At 38.8% G+C, this 9,458-nt stretch overlaps 1 pseudogene; it reads right to left on the reverse strand.

Moving 5' to 3' along the window:
• Positions 1-969: 969 nt before the first annotated feature.
• LOC133874668 (proline transporter 1-like) lies at positions 970-3,614 on the reverse strand (annotated as a pseudogene).
• Positions 3,615-9,458: the final 5,844 nt, after the last annotated feature.

Below are 9,458 nucleotides of genomic sequence, written 5' to 3' on the forward strand. Positions count from 1 at the left end.
AAAAAAAAAAAAAAAAAAAAAAAAAAAAAAAAAACATAAAATTTAGGAGAATTTTTTTAAAAAAATTTAGAGGTTTTAAAAATTTTTGGGGGAACTCTGTCCCACAAGCTCAGGGGCGGAACTGCCCGTCTATAATTATTTGTCCGAATTTGAGAGAATTCGGACGGATAATTGTGAAAAACCATTTATGAGATCCACCTGATCAAATAAGAATTGGACTATCCAACCGCTTATCCAGTCAGGTGTATCCCATAAGTGATTTTTCATAATCATCTGCTCGAATTCTCTCAAATTTGTGCAAATAATTGTAGATGATCCTGATTAACATATGGATGTCTTTCACTAAAACTTCATGTCCTAAGTTATTCATCCCAAAAAAAAAAAAAAAAGCTTCATGTCCTAAGTGCTTGGATATCAGAAAATTATGTTGTTCTGCAAAATTAAAGGACAATGATGCCTGATTGGGATGTTCAAAACTCAAAAGATTTACCTACCATGGATTGGTGGGGAGAAGCCGTGAATGAAAAGCAGAAAGGGCCATTACCCACTGTTTTTCTGTCAAAACACGATCCATTGGTGGGCAAGACAGGATCCATTTGAGGATCTAGTGACTAGGACTTACATATGCTTCTGATCTGAGTACTAAACATTTGTGGTCAGATACTTGTTTCAACTTTCAACCTGGGAAAAGCTTCAATTAGATCCTTTAGAGAGGATGTTAGATTTGGAGATGGCTTCAATATTAGTTCAGAAAATAATGTGATTTTCTTTTTGTCTATTATTTCTAGCATTTTGAAGTCTTGCCTAGTGATATACCATCTCCAGAACGAACCTACTACCAGGTCTTAAAATGTTGTAATTTAGTGGCAAATGTAAACTCATCAACATCCTTTTGGTCTTGTGTCAGGGATTTGTGCATGGGAGGTCATTTTCTAATAAAAAAGGAAAAAATTAGTTTACACATTTCCATTGTATTTGCCACTTTGAAATGGTTGTTCCTTGCAAAGTTTTCTGTAAATAAGGGACCTTGCTGCAGTCACTTGTTATAGTAGTATATTACTACCGTGACAATTAGACATGTATGGTATTAACTTACATGTATTTATGTATCTGCAAAGAAATTATACACTCGAATGTTTTCAATAATTATTCGAACTGCGGAAGACGTGGTTGCTACTGTAAGGAGGGAAAAGAGAAAAATGTTGGACAAGTGCCACACCTTCTTTTCCAGTCTAGCTGCCTTTCCCTTCACCTGTCAAAGTGATAAAGCAAACACGATTTAATTCGAGTTTACCTCTAATCTTTAATTTTTCTTGTAAAGCAGCACAAATAGATAAATTACCTTCAGGAAAATCAGGCTTGGGAAGACAAAGGTTATAGGTATGAGCGTAAATGATCCTAACAAGTTTACAAAGTCCCCCATGAAAGGAAAAGCTGCTGTCACAAATGTATTGAATGTGAAGAGGAGTGCTCGCAGGAGGAATCTACGTTTGATGTTTTCTTTCGAATTGATGCTTTCATCGAGCCTTAGGAACTTAGTATCAAGCGTCTCATGGATTGGTACGACAAACATCTGAGTTCATCATCAAAACAAGCGACAAGAGTTCAGCCGAAAAATCATTGTAAGTCATAGCAGTAACTAGGGAATAATCATATGTAGGATCGAGTTAACCATAAGGGTCCTCCATATAGTTGTATTAATTGCTTCCATCTTTTAGCTTTATAATGATAAGAGTTTGAATTTTTATGTTCTGGCTAAAATCATCTTGGTGATATTTCAACAAAAGATAAGACTCTCCAAATAGAACTTTCATAGGTCAAGACCATTTGATTTTCCCATAGTTCAAGGCTCTGGGGATTCATATCCTGCTGACAGTAGATAAATCTGAACGTGATCTTAAAAAGAAACCAAAAATCTTACATGCTGGGAGACTATAGACTGTAGAATGACACCAGAATTAATGACGACCTTGGCCCATTTAGGACCGCTTAGCTCTTCAGGAAGGTATACAGATACCGTTGAGCCATAAGCCCAGTACCCTACGATGCTCACACCATAGTATACAATGAGCCCCACGGTATATTGTAGATATAAGGCTTTCCTCATGTTCTTGACTGCTGGCTGTCGCAAAGTTGACTGCATAGTGAACAAACAAATATTGAAGTAAATTATAGAGATATTTGGACGAACTTCCTCTTTACGATTTGTCTTTGGTAATATTAACCTGTATTTCTAGTAGCAAGCCGGAGGTGTTGCAAACAATAATGGCCGAAATTGCACCAAAGCCATTGAAAACTTTGCCCACTTTACTTCCAGGTATCTCATAGTCTCTGCTTTTGTTAGATTTCCCTTCAAAAAGAATGAATTCACTGTTAAGCGGGGAAGTATATATATATATGTGCATAACTGGTACAGGAGTACTCAATAATTTTGAAGAGGAAAGAGGTTGAAAGCAAAGGATATCTGTACCATCATGAACTAATACCAACAGAAGTATGGCGATGTAAGTGAAAGTGAGGATGGTAGAGACTCCAAGCCAACTTCTCATCGCAGACAGTGTTGGAATAGCAAATGCAAACATGAAGTAGGCTGCTCCGGTGATGATGATGAAATATTGGAGCCTCAAGGGTGAGTCACTAAATTCTGAATTGATCGCCTGGAATATTAGGTGCTTTAGTACACAAGAAGAGGCAAATATCCACCCCTATTTGCATTTTTACTTCTTACTATCTGAAATTATTTAAATATACCTTTAGTGCTTTACCGCCGAGGAGAATGAAACCCATGTTTGCAAGAAGAAGGGTCAAATATTGAGAACCCAAGTGATGTAATACATTTCTCTGCCTTAGAAAACAAAGAGGCAAATAATTAATCTACTTCTATTTGACTCTCAGACAAACATGACGTACACACGTCTGTCCCATTGCATTTCTGTTGGTATGTGGTAAAACTCACCAAAAAGATAGCCCATAAGATCTCTGTATCTAATGAACCTCTGGCCATCAATGAAGTGAAATCCTGCCAAGAGCCAGTTAGCATAGGCAGAATAGAGCCCCACAACAAATAGGCATATGATACCCCATGTCCAACCCAAAGGCACCAACATGAGATTTGAAAAACTGAGTATCCATCCGCAGTTGAAGCTTGTCACTAGCAGCAATCCCACTTGTTGCCATGAATCTATAAATTCATACCAATTAATAGTTAGGCGTCCAGTAGTTAAGGCCTTCACTCATGAAGCAGAAACAAAACCCAGATGCCTTTCTGACTTTCAATATAGTCTTTTATAACTAAACATGAACAATACAAAGACAGTGGAATTTGAAAGACTGCAATTTGTGAAGAAAGAGAGCAAACATACCATGGTCTGTGGTATGAGCAGAAGTAAGACCATACTTATGATTTTCACTGCCCTTTGTTTGGCCTTGTTCTATGCTCAATGGTTCTGCTCTGCTCAGTTCCCCTCCTGTTTCCATTGCTTCTATGAGATCATTATCTTCCCTTCTTTTGTAATGATATCATGGGGTGACTAGTCTTGTTCAAATGCCCTATCTAAATAATCTACAATGACAGAAATCTCACGTCATGTAGCCTCTCCCCCACCTTTTTTTGCTGGGCCACGTCGTTTTGCTTCTCAATCATATACGACCTCCCTCTTAAATATTGTTTTTGGGGTGTCAGGCTGAAAAGTAGGCATATTTTTTGGATTAATTTAATAAAGATTTTACCTGATTGTTTCATCATTATTGCATAGCATCATTGCCCACAACCCTGTTTCTTTGCATATCATCCTGCCATTACAATTATTTTTTATAAATATTTGTCTCATATGGTGTTCTGATAAATTTAAATCTTGGAACGATGATAGAAAAGTAGATAAATAAAAGAATAATATATAAGAGACATAATATTTACGTTGTTCAACAAAGATACTTAAATCCACAAGTTAGGAAAAATTCAATTAATGAAATACAATACAAAAAAAAAAAAGATAAGAAACACTCAAATCCCATATTTTAATATATTTCCAACTCTCTTAGTCAAGAAGCAAGGCCTAGGGGCCCTCTCTTTGTCTTAATTCTCTTGTCATAAAATACAGAATGAAATGTGTGTGAATATATTAAAGCTCATGAGTATTTTTTTTTTTTTTTTAAAAAAAGAAATTATTCTTCGAATTGTACACCTGGAGTTTCGAACCCTTACTCATTAATGTTTAATATAAACTAAAAATATTTTATCAAATAAGACGAAAGAGATGAGTAGTAGATAAAATCAAGTAAGAATCAGGACAGTCTCGGTTGAATAGTCTTGATAGATACTGGTTCAAAAAAAATTAAAAATAATAAGTCTGGATAGATTCTTTTTCATTTCAAATAAACGACGGAAATCAACATATATAGTCAAAGTAAGAGACTTTTCGTAGATCTTTTCCTACACGTATTTTGCACATAAAACATTGGCTGGAGGGTCTCTTTTAGACCTTATATGATTAGCATTTTGTTTGTAACTTTCGTGCTTCTTTGGAGCAATCTGATCTCGAAGCATCAAGAATGGATGATTCGAGCTAACCCATAAAAGCTATAAGATTACGCAATTTTGAGAAACACTTTAACACTTCTAATAACCTCACTAACTGATATTTTGGGCTTTTATAAGTCCCTTATTTATTAATTGCTTAACTATTCAGCCCAACAGATCCCAAACACAATTATTATAATTATATCCCTTACACTCTAAAGTCTAAAGGGCCCTAACCTAATATCTCTTAGTGCATTAGTAACAAATGCCTTATAAATATTTTTCTTTTCTAAAATAGAGAAAATTTGAAAAAAGTCAAAAATAAATAAAAAAATAAGACATAGCAATTATCTTATTTTAGGTGGTTGGAAAGATACGGTACTACACAATAATAATAATAATAATAATAATAATAATAATAATAATAATAATAATAATAATAAATAATAAAAAAAAAAACGTTTCTCTCTCCTCTCTCCTTCATGCATCCTAAACCTCAAAAAACAACTCTCTCTGTCCTCTCTCATTTAGTCGTCCTCAACCTCTCTCCTTGCGGGTCTTGCCGCCGCCACCCACCTCAACTCCCACAACATCCCCTTCCTCCTCCTTGAAGCTTCTGATGCCGTTGGCGGAGATGGACAAAGATGGACAACGACGCTATTCCCTTCACGCCTCTGTCCTCTCTCATTCTAAATCAACAACAGATGAGTGAACAAAAGAACAAACGAAGAACAAAGAACAGGGGAGCGATTGGGTAAAAAAGAAGATGCAGACAAGAGAGAGAGAGAGAGAGAGAGAGAGAGAGAGAGAAGAGTTTATGGAAGAAAGAAGAAAAATAGATAGACGAAATAGAAAGAAGATGGAGACGAGAGAGAGAGAAGAAAATATTTTATGAAAAAAAAAAAAAAAAAAAAAAAGAAGAAGAAGAAGAAGAAGAAGAAGAGAGACAGGCGAGAGGGAGAAGAAGACGGAGGTGAGAGAGCTAGAAGAAAAAAAGACAAAGAAAAAGAAAAAGATATGGCATCAATGGCTTAAAAGAAGAAGAGGTAAAAAGATGCAGAAACTTATGGAATAAAGTAAAAAGAAAAAAAGAAAAAGTAAAAGGTCAAAAATATTATTTTAACAATATAAAAAAAAAAAAAAAATTTATTGTGAAGTGTTTTTTATAGTGATAAATAATATAGTTTGATTTCCTTAATTAAAAAAAATGATTAGGAATTTGTTGTTACTGCTCTTCAACATACATCACCCGGTAGCATATTGTAAGGGGTATTCTAGAAGGGTAGTGAGTTGGAGGTATCTAGTGAGCTAACTATATTCTGTTAGCATAAAGGCTCTAGAAGGGGAATGAGGTGGCAGAAGGCTCTAGAAGGTACTATCCTATAAGAACCCTAAGAATGGAGAAGGAAGGCATGAAGAGAGAATATTGAGTCTTAGATTTCTTGGAGAGCTCGGGCCTCTCGAAGAGCCCATGGTTTGTATGAGAGATAGGCCTCTCGAAGAGCCTTAATCTATTGTTTATCATTAGGGGTGTAAGATGAGCTCGGCCACTCGTCAGCTCGGCTCGATTCGGTTCGGTTAAACTCGATTCGGTCTCGGCTTGAATAATAAATGAGCCGTTCGTGAACACAATAATATATTCGAATATTAAACGAGACATACTCGTATAAACTCGGCTCGATTCGGATAGACTCGGATAAGCTTGTATAAACTCGTATAACTTCATTTTTACAATTTTTTCTTAGTATTATTTTAATTTTGTAATAAGAACATCTTAAGTAAAAATGAATCATCATCCAAATATGATAGATATAGCTTGAATTATTGTTGTGAGTTTAATTTTATAGATTTGTGTTTACATAAGTGTGTTTGTGAGTATGTGTGGTTATATGTGTTTGTGTGCACACATGTAATTTGTGTATGTGCATAATAAATTTATATACATACATATAAACTCGAGATTATATTATTTAAGATTCAAGTTAATTTATTTAATGAACTCAGATGATAAAATTTTAATAAGACTTGATTAATTAATGATTAATATGGATTTATGAAAATATAAACAATCATGATATTTACTTTATATAAGAAATGAATAAGTTAATTGAGCAGCTCGTGATAAGATCGAGCTCGACTCGTATTCGAAATAAAATTAAACGAGCCAAGCTTGAACAGAATATTTCGTTCGATGATAAATTCGAATTCGACTCGTGTTCGAAATAAAATTAAATGAGCCGAGCTTGAACATTCAATACTCGATTCGACTCGGCTCGAATACAGCCCTATTTATCATCTTCTTCCCTGAATTTCTCCCTTTCATATAAGAAAGCACATAACAATTGGTATCAGAGCCGTTCTTTCTTTGCCCATCGCTTCCAACTCTCCCATTTTCCCTCAGAATTTTTTTTTTTCCTAGCTTTTGTTATCCGACATTTTCTTTTCCCTCTCGTTCTACAATCCACATTATCTATCATGGCAACTCGGTGGCAACATCACGATGCCAATCTTTATGGGCAGAATCGCTACGCAGGAATGGCCCAAGATCAACTACTGCAAAAGGCGTTGGACTTACTGGGCCAAATGAAAGACACTCTAACGCAATCTAAGGAAAATGCACGCCGAATGGTGGAAAACTCACACCTAAAGATGTCTAAATGGCACAGGGTTCTTGAAATTGTGTAGGACCTTAAGCAAGTGGAAGCAGTACACGAGCAACTACACAAGGTAGAACCAGATCAGCCTCTTTCTGAAAAAGAGATGCTGAGTACGCACCTACCTATATCATTTGGGAGCATCCTCGAGCAGCCGACGTACAACTTAGGCAATCTCACTCCGACTGGCGTCCTACGTGACGAGGGTTTAGACCCAACCACGAAGCTCGAGCCCTTGGATGAGCAGCCCGTGATGGCGTTGATGGAGCAGAGTGTGGAGAATCCACTTCTAACTCTAGTTGATTGTGATAATATGGAGCAGCTCTCGTTTGATGACAGATCGGATGAGTTGAAATTGGCGGTCCGGAAGCACCGATGGCGATGGAAGCTAGTGGAAGACGACGAAGATGCAGCGACTGGCGAAGTCGATGGAAGCCATGACGCGATTCAGGTGTTTTCCTCTTGTGGATGCTACAACTATGTGTCCTTGAACAATGACGTGGAGGCAACGAGCCTGGACACTCCACAGTGTACAAATGGTTGTTACGTGGCAGTTGACTACCTCTGGCACCTTATCGACCATAACTACGTGGCTTTTGCTGATGCTAAAGTCCATCTTCTCAGAATTGGCCAAGCTTTGTTCCAAGAGTGGCCTCGGTTGCTAGAGACGCAACGGCCGGTGCCGAGTCAGATCTGGCGCTCTCTTGTGTTCCAGCACTCAACCAAAACGGCTAAGCACCGATGGCGTTGGAAGTTCTTTGGGTGCCAGACATCGTGGGTGCCCATAACTGGCGGCATGGACCTTCAGCACCTCTCATGGCTGGGGACAGAGCCAAACACCCAAATCAGGCGCATGAAGGGCGAAGGCGTAGAGCTCTCTGTGTTGCTAGCCGTGGCTCAGAGGTGCGGGGCCATGGCACCAGCTTTTGTTCCTGACTGGAGGGAGTTGATCCCGTTCAGAAGGTTGGCCATGAGCGTTGTGGGGGAGACCCTCTTCTGCCTCAACACGCCCAATCTCAATTTGACGGTCACACTCGTCCCGTTCCTAAATGTCTCCGCTAGGATGCTCTGGTTCTTTTTTGTCAAGTCATGGACTAGCTTCTTGTCCATGCTTGGGTTTTCAATTATGCCCTTACCCAGGCACGAGAACACAATTATTCACAACGACGTCGTTTCTTGCTATGACCTTACCTTCAGAGGGGGTTTTGCTTCGTCTTTGATTGCAATGGTTGAGCGAACTTCTGACCTCACTGGTGCGGCTTATCCGGGTCACCGAGTGTGCAATGTTAAGCACCCCAGTCGGACGTGGCTGATTGGGTTTTTATTTGTAGTCAGCTTCCTTGGCCTTTTTAATCTTGTCCCCCTTCGTAAGGTTTTGGCCCTGGTTTATAAGCTTCCATATCCTAATGTAACAGCAACTGCAATATTTCATGTCAACACTGGAGTTGCGCTTGCCGGGAAGCAAGTCCGTTGGCCTGCGACGGCGATGACGGAGCAGAGAGTGGTGGGTCATCTCTGGAGCGTCGACTCCACTGAATACTATTCTTTGATGGGGAGAGAGGGATTCTCGCCCAACTGTTTTACTTTCACTTTGGTTCTTAAGGCCCGCGCAAGGCTTTTGGATTTTCAACTAGGCATGAAGATTCATACCCTCGTCGTAATAGAGGGGTTTGTCGACACTGTTTACGTGACGACTAGTTTGCTCTGCCTCCAACAAGTCCTCCACCCAAGCCCTTTCCTTTGGACTACTCTCATTCGTGTGTCGTTCACTTTCTCTGCGATTTTTAGGGCTTGTGGTGTAATGCTTGACGTGGATTTAAGGTGGCAGATTCATGCACAGACGTTTATGATTGGTGGGTTTGCTTCTGATTTGTATGATGGCCATACTATGATGGATATGTATGTGAAATACGGGCTTTTGGATTGTGGGAACAAAGTGTTTGGCAAAATGGCTGTGATGGATATGGTGGCATGGACATCGATGGTCACGGGCTATGCTCAGAATGCTAGCCCACAGGAGGTGTTAGAATTCTTCGAGAAGTTGCAAGATGCAGATATGAGGACCGATGATGTCAGATTGGGTGGCTTCATTTCGGTTGGTGCACAACGGGGTGAGGATCAGTATGCGAATTGGGTTCGGGATATAGCCAAGAAATATGGATTTGGGCCGACTGGCACTGTTGTTATGGGATCCGCATTGATCGATATGTACTCAAAATTTGGAAGCTTGGTTCACGGTTGGGAAGTCTTCAAAGGGTTGCAAGAAATAGACAGAGTTGTCTGGA

This window comes from Alnus glutinosa, chromosome 8 (assembly GCF_958979055.1).
Source record: "Alnus glutinosa chromosome 8, dhAlnGlut1.1, whole genome shotgun sequence".
NCBI classification, from domain to species: domain Eukaryota; kingdom Viridiplantae; phylum Streptophyta; class Magnoliopsida; order Fagales; family Betulaceae; genus Alnus; species Alnus glutinosa.